General features: G+C 39.1%; 1 protein-coding gene and 1 pseudogene across 3 annotated transcripts in view; one reads left to right on the top strand and one right to left on the bottom strand.

Annotated features, from left to right (window-relative positions):
* The window catches only part of FGD4 (FYVE, RhoGEF and PH domain containing 4), a 214,072-nt gene that overhangs the window by 77,987 nt on the left and 117,028 nt on the right, over nt 1-19,057 (top strand). The gene's annotated exons all lie outside the window — the stretch shown is intronic.
* On the bottom strand, nt 1,351-2,297 carry LOC123812521 (annotated as a pseudogene).

Raw genomic sequence — 19,057 nt, 5'->3', positions numbered from 1 at the left:
AACCTAGCTGTGCACTTCCTACTAGTTAGTTCTTTACCATGTCTAACAGACGTCGTGTGAGTGTCTGACATCTAAATACAGAATGCCTATAGATTTTACTCACAAGTCATATATCCAGATAATTCCTCCACAAACAGGAAATAATGATTAATCAGAAGAGTGAAAGGCACTGCTGGATATTGTTTGAAAAGAATCCTCTATGGGGGGCTGTGAGTACTGCTATTTTTGCCATTGCCATTTCTTAAATCTCTCAGGTTAAAAACATTTGAAACTTTTGAGTATACAACGTATGTGATGAGTAGATGAAGTAACTGGTGTTTGCCAGTTTGTTTACTACTAAATGATAAGCAATTTGTTTTATTATTACAAAATTATGATGTCTGTTGCTTAGAATGGTTTTAGGTTGTGATTTTAGTACAAAGCTGTAATTTTTCTTAGTCTCATGGTTCACGTACAGTTACTTGAGGTGGTGGCACTGCTCCCTGACAGTGGGGAAAGTGAGCTATGTTTCAAGTACCATCACTGTCGACCTTTCTTACGTGAGACTTGTTATCACAGCCTCTCTCCCCTTACTTCTAATTTCTGTTTCGCTTTCTTTCTTCTGTTTCTAATATATGAGCTATACTCCAGCCCATTTCTTAGAACTTATTTGTGCACATAATATTCTCTTGGTCACCAATTATTCGGGAATAAAATCCCAGCAAGGTACACTGGCAATCCAAAATGATTTCTTGAAGTTACATGTGATTTATTAGAACATGAAGTCTAGTTGGCAAGATTCTTTTATCATTGTGCCTTTAATGTTTTGTGGTGTTTTAAATTTAACTGAAAAACCATTTTAGGTGAATGTCTTTGTTCAGAAAAACATTTTAAATCAAATTTTTGTTGAGTAGCAAGGAGAAAGAAACTAAACATCCAGATATGACTACTGGCAATGTTTTGATGTGTTTTTCTCTTTGTATCTGTTGGTTTGCAAAGTTGTGGTTATAGTGTATATGAAATGTTTTTAAAAATCATGCTTTCCTTCTCCCACATACATTAAATTATTTCATGTTACTAAAAATTTAATAGATGTATGATATTCTGTTACAAAGCAGTATGTTATTTTAGTTAACATGTCCTCTATTGCTAGATATTTAAAATTTAAAGATTTTGGATTATAAATAACTGAGAATACTACCATTTTATTTTATTCATTTTTAATGGATAGTTATACAAAATTTAATACATCTTTTACACATTGAAAAAAACAACTTGTTCTAATTTGTGAAAGAAATGTAATAGGCAATGAAATATTAATCTCTGAATGTAGTAAGACCAATGTGTGGAAATTACTTTAGCACTTGTTTTTCAGAGGCATTGACCTACCGGTCTTTTTACAGCCATTGGAGACTCTGCAAGATACATACGTCCATCTACCACAGATGGCTCCACATCTGTGCTGTGTGGCTTTCGAAGGCCCATTTGAGTGAAGTCTGAATATGCTGCACATGATAGTGTGGGATTTGTTTTCACTGGTTGAGAAAGTGCAACAAGTCTTTGTCCCTCTGTGTTGTTACTGACTGAGGACAATGCTCTGAGACTCCTATTGTGTGAAGCAAGAGTTTCACTAAGATTCTTTGCTCTTGCATATTTTCTTCTCTTTAAAGAAAGATCTATTACTTCCAGGGTAATAGTGCTTTTCAGGACATCATCCAAAACAGCATTCCATCATAACTTATTTTATTTCAGCTGAGATCAATGTAGTCAAGTTTTTGTTCAGATACAGTGCATCGTGTAACTGTCTTAGACCTCATTTTCTTATATCGTGCTGGCTCACGTGTAGTTCAACAAGGCAGTGATTTCCTTTTAACCTGTGGCCCAGATAAACTGCAGACTGACTCTTCCTGTTCACCATACAGTGTAGGCTGGCTCAGGTTTATTCCTGTCGGTGATTAGGTTTGAGTTAGGACTGTAGCAAGTGCTACCACACTTTGCATTCCCAGATCACAGTCACCCAGATTCGTCTCTGAGGATGGATCAACTTGTAGCACGGCCACAAAAAATTTCCACCTTTATTTTCCATCTTGTTTTCAGTCATTCTTAGGTATTTCAGAGTTGTATTCTTAATTAGTGCCCATCTACTTAAACATAAGGTTTAAGTAGATGGTGCTGTATTGTTTCTGAAGCAGTTTTACAGCATAATATGCACCAACACCAATTATGAGGTGGTATCTAACACCCAAACCATTAATATGTGGATTCTTTTCAACAGTTCTGGAAAGGGCCGTAGCCAGGTTGCTCAGTGATTGAAGCATTGTCCCATTTTTTAAAAAACTATCTTGTAAGGTGCCTTGGAGGTAAAATCCTGTTGTACTTTATTCCTGATTTAAGAGATTAATAGCCTGACCTTAGAATTTTAAGGACAATTATTGAATAAGAATTTTAAATAAACCTGTTGGGTGCCATGTTGTTTAAACTCATGGATCTCACCACCCCCCGCCTTTTTAAACTTACTTCTATGTAGCAGACGGCCTATGTACTAGCTTTTTAAAATGTGAATTACATTATTTCATTCATAGAGACAAACTGGAGTGGGATCCATAGAACTTTTGTAAATAAAGAGATCACTGAGGAAAATTGCAAAAGGACTTCCCTAACCAAGGAAGGTCCTTCTCTGGCAAAAGCCTCATGTGAGCAGAACACTGGATCCATGGGTACAAGGTAAATCCAGCATGGCCTGTGAAAATACTGGTGCCTGCAAAAGACATCCACAAGGCTTTGACCAAAGTATTCCTTTGTTTCACTAGGTTAGAAATGGCCTGAGACTCTCCTGGTAATTCAGTCACAGAAGAAAGATAAAGCTTGTTGTTCCTCACTCCCAGTGTATGGAGTGCCTGTGTTACAGACTTGCTCCAGGCTGGAGTACTGACCTTGCTGGTGGAATGAATGGAACTGAGTTTAGGAGTACTTTGGAGTTACATCTACTATTTATAAGGCATGAAGATAAGCTTAAATGGAGGAAAAATAGTGAGGGTAATCAAAATATGGAAGTTTGGAGCTTTATTCTTCAGTAATTATTTGGGTCATAAAATTTGATTTTGCCCTGGCTGGCGTATCTCAGTCAATTGAGCTCTGGCTGTGAACCAAAGCATCACAGGTTCGATTCCCAGACAGGGCACACACTTGGGCTGCAGGCCATGGCCCCCAGCAACCACACATTGATGTCTCTCTCTCTCTCTCTCTCTCTCTCTCTCCCTTTCCTTCCCCCTTTAAAAATAAATAAATAAATAAATAATCTTTAAAAAATTTTGATTTCAAGATGCCAGGGGATTTATTTTTTTTCTTTGCCCTGCCTCTATCTTCCCCTTGCTGGTTTACATGGTAACACAAGTCAATATCCTGACTTTTCTTTGTAAATAGTAAAATTTTATTGAAAATGTGTTACACTTAAAAATAATCTTTTCCCCTAATTTTTTAAATTAGTATATTTTATTGATTATGCTATTACAGTTATCCCATTTTTGGCCCCTTTGCCCCCCTCTGCTGAGTACCCTCTTCCCTCCAGCAATCCCCCCATTAGTTCATGTGTCGTACCTATGTGTTCTCTGGTTTTTCCACTTCTCATGCTATTCCCAACACCCCCTGTCTATTCTATACTCACCAACTATGCTTCTTATTCCCAGTAACTGTTCCCCCATTCTGCCCCTTCCCCCTACCCACTGACAACCCTCCATGTGATCTTCATCCCTGTGACTCTGCTCCTGTTTTAGTTGCTTGCCCAATTTGTTTTATTTTATTTTTTATTTTTAAAGATTTTATTTTATTTATTTTTAGAGAGAGGAGAGGCAGGGGATAGAGGGAGAGAAATATCAATGTGTGGTTGTCTCTCATGTGGCCCTCACCAGGGACCTGACCTGCAACCCAGTCATGTGCCCTGACTGGGAATTGAACTGGCGACTCTTTGGTTCCCAATCTGTGCTCAATCCACTGAGCTACACCAGCCAGGGCTGGTTGTTATGTTTTGTTTTTTTTTAGATTCTGTTGTTGATAGTTGTAAATTTGCTGTCATTTTACAGTTCATAAATCTTCTTCTTTCTTCTTTTCCTTAGATCTTCTTTTTCTTGGATAAGCCCTTCAACATTTCATATAACAAGGCCTTGGTGATACTGAACTCCTTCAGCTTTACCTGGTCTGGGAAGCACTTTTATCTGCCGTTTTATTCTAAATGATAGCTTTGCTGGATAGAATAGCCTAGGTGGTAGGTCCTTGCCTTTCATGACTTTGAATACTTCTTTCCAGCCCCTTCTTGCCTGCTAGGTTTCTTTTGAGAAATCAGCTGATAGTCTTATGGGAACTCCTTTGGAGGTAACTCTTCTTTTCTCTTGCTGCTTTTAAGATTCTCTTTTTATCTTTAACCTTTGGCATATTAATTATGATGTGTCTTGGTGTGGTCCTCTTTGCCTCCATTTTGTTTGGGACTCTCTGTGCTTCCTGGACTTTTATGTCTATTTCTTTCACCAAATTAATGAAGTTTTCTTTCATTATTCTGGCTCCTCTGATTCAGATGTTGGTATGTTTAAAGTGTCCCAGAGGTTCCTAAGCCTCTCCTTGTTCTTTTTTTCTTGTTCTGTTTTTTGTTTTTGAATTCTTGTTTATTTTTTTCTGTTCTGGTTGACGGTTTGTTTCATCCTCTTTTTTTGAGGAAACGTTTTAATTTTTAAAATTAATGTTGGAAATTAGAGTTTTGTCTTCACAAAAAGATACATATGTTAAAGGTTTAACTATTATAGAGTATATCCTTCTCATTTATGGAACTTATTTCTTTTTCTTTTTTTTCTTCACATTTTTTGTTGTTGTTGTTCAAGTACAGTTGTCCAAGTCATTGATTTTAATCACAACTTCCTTCCCGTCACTGTTGGTTCCCTGTATATTTTTATTTCACTTTGCATAGCCTTCTCTTCTTCCTTTATTTTGTGGCTGTTCTCATCATTTCTCTGAGCATCCTGACCACCAGTGCCTTGAACTCTGCATTGATAGGCTGGCTCTTCCTCTGTTGCTTAGTTCATTTTCTGGAGTTTTGATCCTTATCTTCATTCAAGCCTTATCTCTCTGTCCCTTCATTTTAGCAGCTTCCCTGTGTTTCTGTGTATCAGGTAGAGCTGGTTTGATTCCCATGCTTGGTATACCTTTGTGTTGTAAGGGGCAGAGCCTTAGGTATTCACCAGGGCAGGGCAGCCCACTCTGCCACTTTGTGGTGCTGTATGTGGGGGAGAGGTCAGAGTAGGCAACAATGCCAGTTGTCTGGCTCTTGCTGCACTCCCAGTCACTTTCCCTACTTCCTCTAAGTGTCTGGCACCCTTCTAGTTGCTGCCCTGGTGCTAATTCCCAGAGTGGGTATGTTTGCTGGCGTTCTAGAGCCCTGTAGGCCCTTTAAACGTTCTCTCCTGAGAAGCCAGCAGTTTCTTTTGCAGCATCAACCCTCACTGCTTTACAGCCAGAGATTATGAGGCTTTCTTCTCCCGTGGCTGGAACCCTAGGCTGTGCATCTGGCCTGGGCTGGGATCGCTTGCTCCCCAGTTGTCCCTCCCAATTTTTATCTGCCCATCTGGATCAATGTTTCTTCTGTAAATCTTTGGTTGTCCAACTTCCATACAGTTCGATTTTCCAGCAGTTCTGGTTGTTGTTTTTTTTTTGTTTTTGTTTTTAGATTGGTTGTTATCCTGCTTTTGGTTGTGTGAGGATGCAAAATGAGTCTACCTACATCTCGATCTTGGCTGCAAATCCTGCTTCCTCAGTGCTAGTTTTATCTGGACCTTCCATCTCATCTTCGGGGGGGTGTCTTATCTCTCTCCTTCCCTTGGTGAGTCCCTTTTCTCCTAATTTTTATTGTAACTTCAAAATTTAGGATCTGGTTCCTATTCAATATGTATATTTACATTGATAAGAAGTTGAAGTGGGCCCTGGCTGGTGTGGCTGAGTGGATTGAGTGCTGGCCTGTGAACCAAAGGGTCTCCAGTTCGATTCCCAGTCAGAGCACATGCCTGCATTGCATGCCATGTTTCCAGAAGAGGGGGCACACGAGAAGCAACCACACATTGATGTTTCTTTCCCTCTTTCTCCCTCCCTTCTTCTCTTCTCTGTATTAAACATAAAATAAATAAAAATCTTTAAAAAATAAGTTGAAGTGGGATTTATTATAGGACCTGTATGTTTTATTCTCTAATGACAAATAAGAATATATATAACACTAAAGGAGATGCAGAAGTAGGCTGAAAACTGCAGTTGTATTAGGGTTTTTGTGCCCCTCCCCTTTCTTTCTTTTGTATTTCAGGCATCCCAAGCTGCATGTGCTGCTCCTCCGAATGTGTGCACAGTGCACACAGTGTTCTGAGGACCGACTCTATAACTAAACCAGTGAGACTCTCCTCCAGCAGTTACATACATTTTGGCATTTCTCCTGTCCATTTGTTTAATCTTTCCAATTCATTTGATCTTCTGGCGTGAGAGCTGACAGCTGCAATTGCATATGGGGTTCATAAAGTAGCTGAAGAATAAAAGGCCATGACCCAGCTCCTCTATAATTTCACTGATGACTGAGTTGGCAACTCAGAAATACTACAGATTTATTTGGCAGGTCAGGGGAACATTATCTTTATTTTACAAGAGGGGAATTTATGTATAAAAGGGATTCATAATTGATCCTGAGTAATGTAAGTTATATCTCCTAAATTTTAGTCTTACTGTTTATTGAGTGCCTATCAGTCACAGTACTTTGTGTTATATACACATTATATCTAATCCTTAGAATAATATTGTAACAGAGGTAATATGACCCTAGTTTTCAGATGCAGAAAGCAGACTAAATAAGGTTAAGTACTCATATCTACGTATGTAGTATTACATGGTAAATAGTAGGACTGGAATTCAAGTTCAAGATCATCTGTTCTCAAAGCTTGTGGACTGTCCATTACACACTATAGCAGTAAAATTTTATTTTTTTGTGAATAGTATTTTATTTCTATTTTACTGTTGATGAACATTGACTATTATGATGAAAGGTGCTATGAACATCATTGTACCTGTCTTTTGGTGGAATTACTGGGTCACAGAGTATATGTGTGTTCAGATGTCACCGAAAGTTCTTCATAATGTTTCTGGTTTATGCATATTCTAGTTGTCCCACTTCCTTGCTAATACTTTCTGTTGGTTTTTAAAACTTTTAGCCATGTGGCAGATGTCTAGTGGTATCAATTTGTGATTTTCATGTGCACATCTCTGGTGGTTGTTGGCTTTTATATGCTTATCAGAGATCTTGTCTTGTGAGTGCCCAATCAAAATTTTTGCCCCAAATTTTTCTTGCCCATTGTAAGAAAACTGGATTGTTTTTCTTGTTTGAGTTCTTCATATATTCTGGGTACTAGTCCTTTGTCTAAATTTTGAGTTACAACTATTATTTTTCCCTGTAAGTCTTACTTTTTTATATGTAGTGGTGTCCTTTGAATAGTTTTGTCCAATTTCAGCTTTTTTCCTTTAAAGTTAGGCCTCTGTGTTCTTTTTAAAACACCTTTGCCTGTCTGAAGGTCATAAAGATGCTTTTCTGTAGAAGGTTTATTATTCTTCCTTTTAGGTCTATGGTTCATCGGATATTGGTTTTCATGCAAGATGTGAGGTAGGGGTCAAGATTCATGTTTGTCTCATGTGGATATCAAGTTGATTAAACACCAGGTATTGAAAAGACAAGGACCATGTTTCCTGTTTCACCTCATCTCATCTAGTATAGTGCTCTGTGAAAGTTATAGTAAACAGTAGAGAATTTAACAGTCACAGAAAGGTTTTTATAATGCGTAGACAGCAGTTGGGGTGTCCGCCATGCAGGGGAAGGTAGAGGAAATGGTTTTGTATTGCTGCATGAGAGCAATTTGTGTGTTGTGTCATGGTCTTCCTAGCTTCACTTTTCCCATAAATTTCTTTATACTGAAAACTATGGAGGTTTGGATTGTAGTCCCTTTCACTGGATTGAAAATAAGAGAAGTTATCTATTTAAAACAGAGTTCTTTAGCTGTACTCTCTGATGTGTTCTATATGTGGACAAGGTATCCACACATAGTTTACCACAGGGGGGGCCTTTCTCCCCCCTCCTTTGTTTTCATTTGTTCTTCTCAATAGCCAATTTGATTTTTAAGTACACTATGAGAAAGGATTCCATGAAAGACTTTTGGTTCTGGCCATAATGAAATAGTGTATACTGGAATACCCTCCTGCCATTAAAAAAATACTGTAAGACAAGAAAAAGATATACAGCCACTGTTCACAGACATATACACCTTGTATGCTTGACAGACAAACTGAATAAAACAAACCCACTGAAGAAATAGAAACTTGAACAGACCTGCTGAAGAAGTTGAATTCACAATTAAAAATCCTCTAACCAGGAATGGCAGGCTGCTGCTGGCCCAGAACAGCTCTGCCTTAACTCTGAGGTGCATGAGCACAAGGAGCAACTCCCGCAGCTCTTTTCATGATCTGCATGTGACATAACATTTTTGGTAAATGTTAAATAGAATTAAATCAGTTGAATGGCATGGAACTAAGTAGAAAATTTCCCTTCCATTGAGAAAATGAACAGTTTTTTACCTTCTATCTTTGGTAAAGAACCTTTGATCTTCTCTCTCTCTCTCTTTGATTCATTTCCGAAAACCTATAGATCCTATGGAAATGAGACTGCTTTAATTTCTTGTGTGTGTGAAACAATACATGATCAGCAATACCTCAGGGTTTCCTCCATGAACATCTAAGTCACGGTGGGCACATGTGTGGGCTATATCATTCCCAGGCATGCTGCTGTAACCTAAAACCACAAGTGCTGGTGTCTTGCATGAGTTAAACCAGAGGTAACATCAATCCTCTTTCTGGCCATGGTAATTTGATTTTTGCTTTTTGGAGGGGAGGGCAATGTACGTGTATTTCCTGGTGCTATCATTCTGTTGAACTCTGCAATGTTCGTTTTAGAAGAAAGAACCAAATTATAGCATCCCAATTATTTCTTAAAATTCATGAGTTTCATCCAGCATTCAGCTAACAGTTGAAAATCCTATAAAGTGGACAATATTTAGAGGGCTATTGGGTGCCTTATTAGAAGTTAGACAGTGACTCTGAACAATGAATAGCTCAACCTGCAGCAGAAAACTGTGCCTCAGCAGAAAATAAAAAAAGTCTCCTTTGAAGCAAATGACAAGTTTTTGGGGAACAGAAATTTTGTTTACTCACAGAAGCCCAAAATAAGTGTACTGCTATTTATTGGGCCATTATAGAGATTATGTTCCTGATCAATGCCAACTCCTGCAAATTAGTTAAGCAGCTTAATTATATACATCAAAGTCTTCTAAACCCCAAATATCCTGACATGATTGAGGAAAAAATGAAGCAAACTCTTCTTTTGAAATATTTTCATAAAATTTGTCACATAAACGAATGTTGAGAAAAAACCCAATCCTGGTGTGTGTTATGCAAAAGCTTTTTAAGGAAATACATAAAATATGTTGATCATTTTTAGGTGGTGGTTTTATAGGTTATTTTAATTTTGTTTCTGTGATTTCTAAATTTGTAAAGATGTTACTTTTCTAGTCATTCAGTTATTTTTATTGTGTAATGGAAATATGTACAAGAGTTAACTAAAATAAAGTAGAGATTTCCTCAGAGTATGCATAGCATTTAAAATTAGTTGCATATTTTAAATATACTTACAAATATGTTCAACAGAGTGTGTATTTAAAATTGCTATAGTTTTTAGTAAAAAAGACAAAGCAGGATGTATAATATACTGCTTTTATACAAATAATATATATGTGATACATCTATGTTTATAGGATATGAATGTGCAGAAAAACATCTGGAACAAGTACCCCAGCATGTTAATAGGGCTTATCTCTGGGTGATAGGAGTGAGCTGAATTATCTTTTTGCTTATTCTCTTAAAAGTTTTTTTTTGCAGTAAACATGCATTGGTAGTTTATAATTTTTTAAAGCAAACATGGGAGTCGATATTTCTGCCAGCCTTAGTGAAGGTGGAATGTGGGTGCCACCCAACGGCAGGCAGCCCTGCTCCCAGTGACAGGCAGCGCAGGTGGGGACCCGTGCAGAGAATGCAATGAGGTGCTGATGGACTGGCTAGCCAGGATGGGTGTCCAGGGCTGCTGACTCTGCTTCTATTTCAAGAGGAAAACTCCATGTGAGTTCACTGGAATAGTGTTGAGATTTAGAGGACTACCAGGTTCAGGTCATGAGGGTAATGTCTGGGTCACAGACAGGGAAAGAGATGATCTAGCATCAGCGTTGCCAGGCAGTCACTGTCCAACCACCCTGGTGAGCAAGGATATAGGGAAGTGCAAAGAGAAGGTAAAAATTTTTTTTTCATTTAACTTATAGTCTGGCTAAGGTATACTTCTCTTTTTCAGTTTGCCACCAGAAAGCTTCCAGAATACCGTGACCTCTGTAGGGTACCTCATTATTTCCCAGGCTGCCAAGCATCTTCCCTTTGAGCACCCCTCTCCTGCCCTGGAGAAATTGTGGTATCCTGACAAGTAATGTTGATTAGTCCTGGGACATAGCTTCCTGCCTGCTGGTTCCTTGAGACTGGAGACCGCACTTCCCACTTAACTTATTTCAGAACTTGTCGCCCACCCACTCTTCCTCATATGTGTATATGACCTGGCTCCACGGCCACTTCCGTAGTACTAAGGCTTGTCCTCGTTCATTCCCTGACACTCCTTATTGTTTTCATTTGTTTCTTCAACCAAGATGCAATGAGCATCTAATTTGTGCCGGACCCTGGGCACTCCTTGGTAAACCAAACAAGGCCCCTATCCTCAGGGAATTTATCTTCTAGAGTCAGAAAATAAAATGAGAGAGAAAGAAATATTTGATGTAATGCTGAGCAGTGAGAAGAGCTAGTAAATAACAACAGAGATCAATGTGTTTTCTTTTGCTTATAGGGTACTGTGTCTTGCAAAAACATTTTTTGTTCTAAATCATCTTTCTAAAACTAATTTCAAAAGAAAAAATCCCCCATCAAATTAGAATAAAAACTTATATACAACTTTAAATAAAAATACAAAATCTATGGTAACATACTTTAAAAATCAAGAGAAATGTCACCTCTTTACAGCTGTACAATATTTGTGTTTCAGTGTCTGTGACTGGTTAGCTCTGTTGTTTACTCTGGTGCTTTTTAGGCTCACATGGTAAATTGGACCTCCAGTTAGGAGAGGTAATTTGGGTCGATGTCACAGACTCTATACCATAACACTGTCCAGTCACTTCATAATGTAAACCACTTGTTAAGGAGTTTCAACAAGAGGAGAAAGAGCGCATGGCAAGAGCAGGGCGGGCAGCCCTGTTACCCTGAGTTACCCTGCATAAGGTTATCTTGGTGCAGGTACAGTGGCCGTCTCACCCAGTACTTCAGTAACACCTCCTGCTCGAATCTTCAGGGTTGTACCTACCTCAGGGTTGTACCCAGACCTTTGTAGTTTGCCATTTCTTTCTGGAAAATAAATATTTGTTCTTGTCCTTGCTGCTCTCGCCCTTTCTCCTTTTCCTCTGAAACCAGTAAGAATGAGCTCCTTCCTCTAACATTCATTCTTATTATTTTAGAATGGAAGAGATCTTTGGAGATGATCTAACCTAGCCCCCTCATTCTGTGACCGAAGTGCAGGACTGCAGAGGGTAAATAGCCTGTGTGTGTCATACCACACCTAGGCTAGGCCCAGCAGGGATCTGCATTTCTCATTAGGGAGCCTTTTTATCATTGGGCTTCACAAAAGCCAAGGGCTTAAAAACATCATTCCCAAAATATGTGCCTAGGTGCTCTGGGACACTGCTGCCAACTCACAGGGGTGCCAGCTACAGAATATTTTAAAATTTCAAAGGAAATGGACAGCTGTTGAATACTATGGAAACTATTAGCTCTAAGCGGTTCAAGTTTTAGTATTAGATTGCACTGTATTTCTTTTGATGATACCTTAGTTTTGCAGAGCTGGGAGTTTGGCGGGTTACTGTGATAACAGGCAAGAATGTGGTGAAAATCAATGTGGAAAAAGAAATGAGGATGGTGACGTCTAATATAATCCTACGGTGTGAAAGGCTGTGCAGGGCCCCACAGGCACCCAAATCTTTCTAGTAAGCAGTGGCAGTGATTTAAGAATGAAATAAAAATGTTCATTTTTCTTGTACTTGTTTTTTATTATATTTTCAAATGTTGCTAAGTTGCTAGGTCAACATAGTTATTAAACTGTTTATAACCAATTACTTCATAAAGGGAACTCAGGCATTTCTCTTGGCTTGGGGTGCCATGAAAAAGTTACTAAGATGGTAAGGGCTGACTTAGTGCATCTTCTGTGTAAAGCTTTTTACCAAGGAAAGGAAAGGCTGAGTAAGGGTGAATGAACTGCACATGTTTGATAGCGAGGGGAGGTGGAACACCCCCAAGGTTATTTTGATCCCTGCTAGCCAGCACAATGGCTGCTGCAGCAGATTCTAGACAAAGTTGCTGCCTGGCCAGTATTTGAAGAAGATAAATTATCGGGCTTCCCTGCTTTCTCAATACCTTTTTATCTTGAGGACCTTTGTGTGTGGGGCTTATTGGCTCTTTGTCATGTGCCCTACAGCTTATGTTTGGGGGCCCAGTTATGAGGCCCTGGGCAGTGTGGCTTGAAGTACCACCGTGGAGACAATTGTCAGAGCACCCAGAGGTGAACTTGGAGTGGTGGAGAACACTTACTTGTCTTTCTTACATCTGCCATTGTTTTCCTTTCTGAGTAATTCCCACAGAATCCGTTTTCTAGGGACTGTGAGCCAGCTTTGTTTTAGGTTTTTTGTTTTTTTTATTGCATCCTGCTAGTTAGTAGTTCCACCTAAGAATGCAGTGAGCACTGAAAAATATGTGTAGAAGGAATAAATAATAGTTTTGAAAATTGTCATTTATGACATTAAAAATTTTATAAAACAGGAAAGAAAAATATCACTAATATTTCTTTCTCAAAAGTGCTTTTAAAATTCTGAGGTAGGTAAGCCTAGGCTTTTGTTCCTAAGAGTCTTTTTCTTTTTCTTTTTAAAAAAATCCTCACCCAAGAATATGTTTGTTGGGGTTTTCTTAGAGAGGAAGAGGTAGAGGGTGAGGGAGAGGGAGGGAGATGTAGCAGAGAGAGAGAGAGAGACAGAGAGAGAAACAGTAATATGAGAGAGAAACATTGATCGGTTGTCTGCCATACGCCCCCCAACTAGGGATTGAACTTGCAACCTAGGTATGTACCAGGAATCGAGTCCACAGTCTTTTGGTGTTCTGGATGATGCTCCAACCAACTGAGCCACCCTGCAAGGGCAAGAATCTTTTCCTTTTTATGCAGTTGCTCATAGTAAGTTATCCAGTTGTGTATCCTTTCGCTTCCACTTCTAGGAGGTAGTGTAGCATAATGACTTAGAACTAAGCTTTGGTCTCAAATGAGGTTCTAGTCTCAGTGATGTGTTGTAGGGCAGAGGTTAATTTCTGGGTCTTGTTTTCAACAACTAAAAAAATGAGAATACCTACTTTATAGACCCTGTGAAGTTTTAATAAAATATTTGTAAAGCACTTATTATAGTGCCTAGCACATACTAGGAACTCAATAAATAGTACATTGTTGTTAATATACTAGGGATTGAACTTGCAACCTAGGTATGTACCCTCACCAGGAATCGAGTCCACATGGAAATTAACATTTCCCTTTTGCCATACTGTCATTGTGGCCATGTTTGAAATAACTGCATGATATCCCATCAAGTTGTATGCATTCTTATTTGTATAACTCTTCATCTATTATTACACTCTTAGGTTGCCTCTAAATTTATACTAGAATAAAAGCATTCTGCAGCAAACTGTTACTCAGTCAGCAGACGTGGTAAGTGCTCACAATGTGCACTGGGACCTTTGCTTAGCATTGGGAGCACAGACTGCAGAGTGGCATAGTCCTGGCCATGAGGGGCCCCCAGGCTGGGAACAGAGATGTGTACAAATCATTCTTATCTTGTGGTAAATGACATCACTGTCCAAGTTACTGAGAAAGTGCAGAGGAGAGAACAAAATGTCTGACTCTGCCTGGAGAGCTTAGGGAAGGCGGGAGAGGGTATAGAACAGGGTTATCAAACTCATTTTCACTGGGGGCCTCATCAGCCTCGTGGTTGCCTTCAAATGGCCGAGTGTAATTTCAACTCCTTAACAGTTAAAGAGTAGTTGCAATTATACAGTTCTAAAATTATTTCGGGAAAGTTGGCTTTGAAAAGAGAAATGGCATCATCTGCTTAGGTTTAGAGCTTGTAGGGGGCAAGGTGGAAGCAGAGAGTTCAATTAAGAAGTTACTAAGGAATCCAGATGAGGGATGGTGTGCTCTAGACCAGGTAGGAGTGGTGGAGGTGGGAAGGAGTGCCCGGTGTGGAAGAAGCACGCACAACTCGAGCTGTCAGGTTGCATGTGAGGTGACTGAGAAGGAGAGGAGTCCATCCAGGATGGACCCTAGGCGTTTTGAGTGACTGGAAGGGTGAAGTTGCCATTTCCAAAAAGAAGAAGGGATGTAGGAAGAGCAGGTTTGGGGAGAAAATCAAGAGCTGAGTTTTGAAATATGGCATGTTTGAGATATGTGTTAAACAGCCAGGTAGAGATGTTCAATAGGTAGGTAGATGTAGGAGTCTAGTTTGTAATGGAGTTGTAAATTTGGGATGTGTCAAACATTTGTGGCATTTATAACATGTTTTTAAAATTTGGTTAGTTATTTTAACCATTACTCCCCTTATATAGAATTCTGTTTGGGCTATTTATTTATTTATTTATTTTTCCAGAGAGGGGAAGGGAGGGAGAAAGAGAGGGAGAGAAACATCAATGTGTGGTTGCCTCTCACGCCTTCTACTGGGGACCTGGCCCACAACCCAGGCCTGTGCCCTAACTGGGAATAAACTGGCAACCCTTTGGTTGGCAGGCCTGCACTCAACCCACTGAGTTACACCAGCCAGGGCTTTCTTTGAGGGTTTTTTTTTTTTCGTCCAAATAAACTTCAGAGTTACTTTGTAAAAAATTTTTTACACAATGGGGCAAAAGTTGGTTTACTGTTTATATAGAAAATAATACAATAATAAACTGTCTTTTGGGTACTCATAACTGTAAAACTGCTTTTGCCCATATATATGAAATATATGTGTATATTTACTAGAAAACCAGAAGTCTTTTGAGAAGACTCGGCATCTTTAAAAATGGGTCTTTGTGTCCAGTATCACATTATGTCTCCCCACTTAGTTTTCCCTTTTTTCTCCTAATAAGGGTTCATTCTTTCTCCCCACATGTATCACACACACTTCTTGATCATATAATGTCCAAGTGTTATATACTTTTTGTTAGCACTGTTAGTAATCCCTTTTTTCACTGGTATTTTCATAGGTTTTGCTCTTATAAAGAAATTACTATACATTGATATATTTGGCTAATTACCAAACTTCTGGCACTATAGATAATATACTACTTGATTTCTTTGTTTTGTTTTTTTGCTAATAGACTCATATCACCTGAAAATAATAATTTTGTCTTTTTCCTTTCAATATTTGAGTCTCATTTCCATGCATGCTGAGAAAGGAAATGGTAGATGCAAGATGGGGAAAAGTAAGGAGGCAAAGTAAGGAGGCAATTAATACCTAAAAGTCTAATCACAGCTTCCCGCTTTTGTTTTGTTTTTGCTTTAGGCTTGTCCTAATTATTCTTTTCCTTGCCCTTTTAAAAATTCACTTTTGACGGATTTTTTTTTGAGTGCCTAGAGCTTATCTGTGTTAGATTTGTGAGCATCCCTAATGGTTTTGGTGTGGTGTATTTGGTTTCCAGCCATTTTGTTCTTCCATGGACTTATTCGGATTGCTGGACCATTACCATTGGAGCAAAGCTCTTTTCCTGCTAAATCAGTATTTAACTTTCATGGATACAGAAAAAAAATTAAGCCCACCAGAGAGTACATAACCAAGAGATTTCAATCCTATAATTGGATAAAGCTCCAAGGAAAATTTAAAATTGAATAGCCTATTTCGCCAGTTACCAGCACAGTAAAAATGAATATATACTACAAGTATTTAAAAAGAAGTATTATATGATTTATAAAAGTTTCTTTTGAAAACTTTTATTTTCAAACTAAGATACTACAATTTTGCAAATTTGAAAATTAGTTTTGTTTGGGAAATCTTTATAAATACAAACCTGTTTCACTTCTGCTGTGAATTGCAAGACAGAAAATGACTTGCTGATGCACCATAAATTTCTATAATGCTTTGCGATAAATATTCGAGTTAACTTTCAAGTTCTGTTTTTTCTGTTTGTCAAGTTAAGCTTCTTGTGACTTTTGTCCCTGAAGTAGCAGCAGACACCCTCTGAAACGCTAGCACTTTGTGCCACCAATGATAGATTGATTCACTTGAAAGCTTTTAATTGGCCTGCATCGCCTTGCTTCAATAGCCAAACACCTGCTAGGCAAGCCCTGCGCATGTGAGTGGGGCTATATGTTCCTTTCTTTAGTATTTGCAAGGCTGGAGCACAAAGACAGCGATTGTTACCCAATAAGCGGTAGTCACACACTTCTACCAATCGCCTTAGGAGGGCTGGTTACCATGGAACCCACCATCTGTTCACTCCCCGCCCGGAATGTGATTATCCTTGCTGGGCTGTGAAGTGGGGGAGGCAGGAGAGCACGTGCCGCGCGGAATTATCTGCAATGGACTGGGTTAATGGGAGGCTAGATCTGGCTCTCTGGAAGAACAAGTGAAGGGAGTTTGCTTCTACCATTTGTGACTTCTAACCAAGAGGAATAAATCCAGCTTTTATAAGGTGAGTAACCGTGGCACTGTGTATCCAGAGTGCACTATATTTGGTGTGGGGCATTATCTCCATGTGGTGCGAGGAAAGGGAGCTATCAGCTGTTCTGGAAGAAACCTCTAGTGTTATACACTTCTGTTTTGTTGATTTTAAGCAGCTCATATGCCTGTACAGGTACATGTTGGAAAGATGAATTATTCTTTTTAATCTTTTACAATTTTTTTGTGCCTGTGAAAATGTTGTATGTCCTCTGAAAGTGGCAAAAAGACAGTCATTTTTAATGGTTTCTCAGAGTGAATTATACTGATAATTCTTTCTGAAATACGCCCATGGCCACGTGTTCAATGTCTTTTCTTCAAATAGGAAAATGTCTCAGGTCAGGTCAGGGACATTTGTAGGTTATGGTTTTTAATGAATGATGACTGTGGCCCGTATGACTGACCTACCATCCCTAGGCCATGTTTTGAAATGTGATGTTTATGCAGTTGTATTTTGCAATGCTTTTGCACAAGTTTCAAGGACCTCTGAGCATGTGGAAACAATGTGACAGGGCTGTAAAGGCGGTGGGCCAGGAGGCAGGCAGGCTCACTCATAAAGGAAGGGGCAAAGCTAGGAAGATCTGCTTCTGTTTCAAGGGCTTCCTTTGTTTTCTTGTTTCAGCAGCCCCTTAAAATGTGTGATGCATATTGTAAGCAGTAGAAGGAGATTTTGGAGCTAACAAATGGATGACTGACATTTTTCTGTGTGGTTAAGAGGTTGGTAGCTTGAACAAGGGACTTCTATGTCCTTTGTAAGGCAGCATTGTGTCCCCTTCCTCAAAACAGTGTCCTAAAATATAAGAGTAAAAAACAAAAAGAGTGCTGTCTATACTCTGGATACTTCTTTTGTGTAAGTTTTCTTGTCATGCAGACCAGAGTGCCAGGGCTCGGAGTGTCTAGCGGTCTGCCATTTTTATTTGCTGTAGGAAGGGCTGCAAGGACAGGCTTCTCTCGTGCAGCATGCGTCCTAATTGTGCTGCTCAGCTGTCATCTTGGACATTCGTGTCAGCGGCTGCTCAGAGAGCTAGAAGAGGGCATTGTGAACAGACTCCACTTGTTTTTCTTTTTTAAATGGTATTATTAAATTAGATAACCTGGTATTGGTCAAGGACTCATGTTCTTACTTCAAGAACAGGTTTTTAGAACTGTCCATGTGGGCTCTTGGTATTCATTGTAGTTGACTGTAAAACTCTTATTTTGGGGGCTTACTGGCCTATATACATTATTATCATTATTACTATTTTAAGTTTTTTTTAATATGCAAAATTAGATTGGTTATATACTAGTTCTAAAAAGCATATTTTTCAATGACAGACATTCTGTCTGGCTGAAAATTTCCTGAGCAGCATCTGTAAAAAAATTTGAAGCTAAACTTGTATTATTGGGATGAAATCATCACCCATAAATGTCAATCATTCATAAGCAATATAAGTTTTGGAGGGAAATGAGATACATAATATTTTTAAAAAAAGCAAACATGCAAAAAAGCCCGTGAGTGAATGGGTGTGAGGTGTGTGAGCATTTGTGTGCCGGGTTGCAGTTGCTTAAACAGTTGAGTTAGGCTGGTAAATGTGTACACTTCTCAAGTTCTCTAGTGTTTGTGAATTTCCTTACTAGTTTTATTGTTATGGAGTTAAAGTTTGATCGTGTATTTTTAAGTGGGTGTTTGTCGCTTTACTCCAGTGTTTTATGGATATTGACAGGAGGTCAATCATTTATTTTCACTTTTAAGCATATTGCTTCATATACTCTTCGCGTTTTCTGAGTAATAAAATACTAATGCCATAAGATGTTTGAGATACGTTGAAAAGACATTGGTCCGGAGCCACTGACAACAAACTTAGGTTTACACTTTCTGGAATCAGTGAAGAGGCGTGGGCAGCAGGGACAGCCCCTGGAACACCTGTGACCCCAGCTCGTGTTCCTGGAGGTGAGGAGCACGCGGCCATGTGATGCTGCTCACCAGAAGGGATGTGGCTTTCGGAGCTGCTGTTTCTCACTGCCTGTGCTGAGGTGTTCGCTTCCATCCACAAACACTGTCAGTGGTAAGACCCACCACCGCGTGTCTACAGCCTCATGGTAACAAGTTTAGAATATGAGTTCTCGGGTCTGCTGAGAATGAGCTGCTTTCTGATTCTCACCGTCCTAGTCTGTCACAGTGGGGA

The sequence above is a fragment of the Phyllostomus hastatus genome, unplaced genomic scaffold (assembly GCF_019186645.2).
Source record: "Phyllostomus hastatus isolate PE091 unplaced genomic scaffold, TTU_PhHast_1.1 phas_scaffold_93, whole genome shotgun sequence".
Classification (NCBI taxonomy): Eukaryota; Metazoa; Chordata; class Mammalia; order Chiroptera; family Phyllostomidae; genus Phyllostomus; species Phyllostomus hastatus.
Note: the sequence above shows the minus strand (reverse complement) of the source record. Positions and strands in the feature narration are given on the sequence as shown.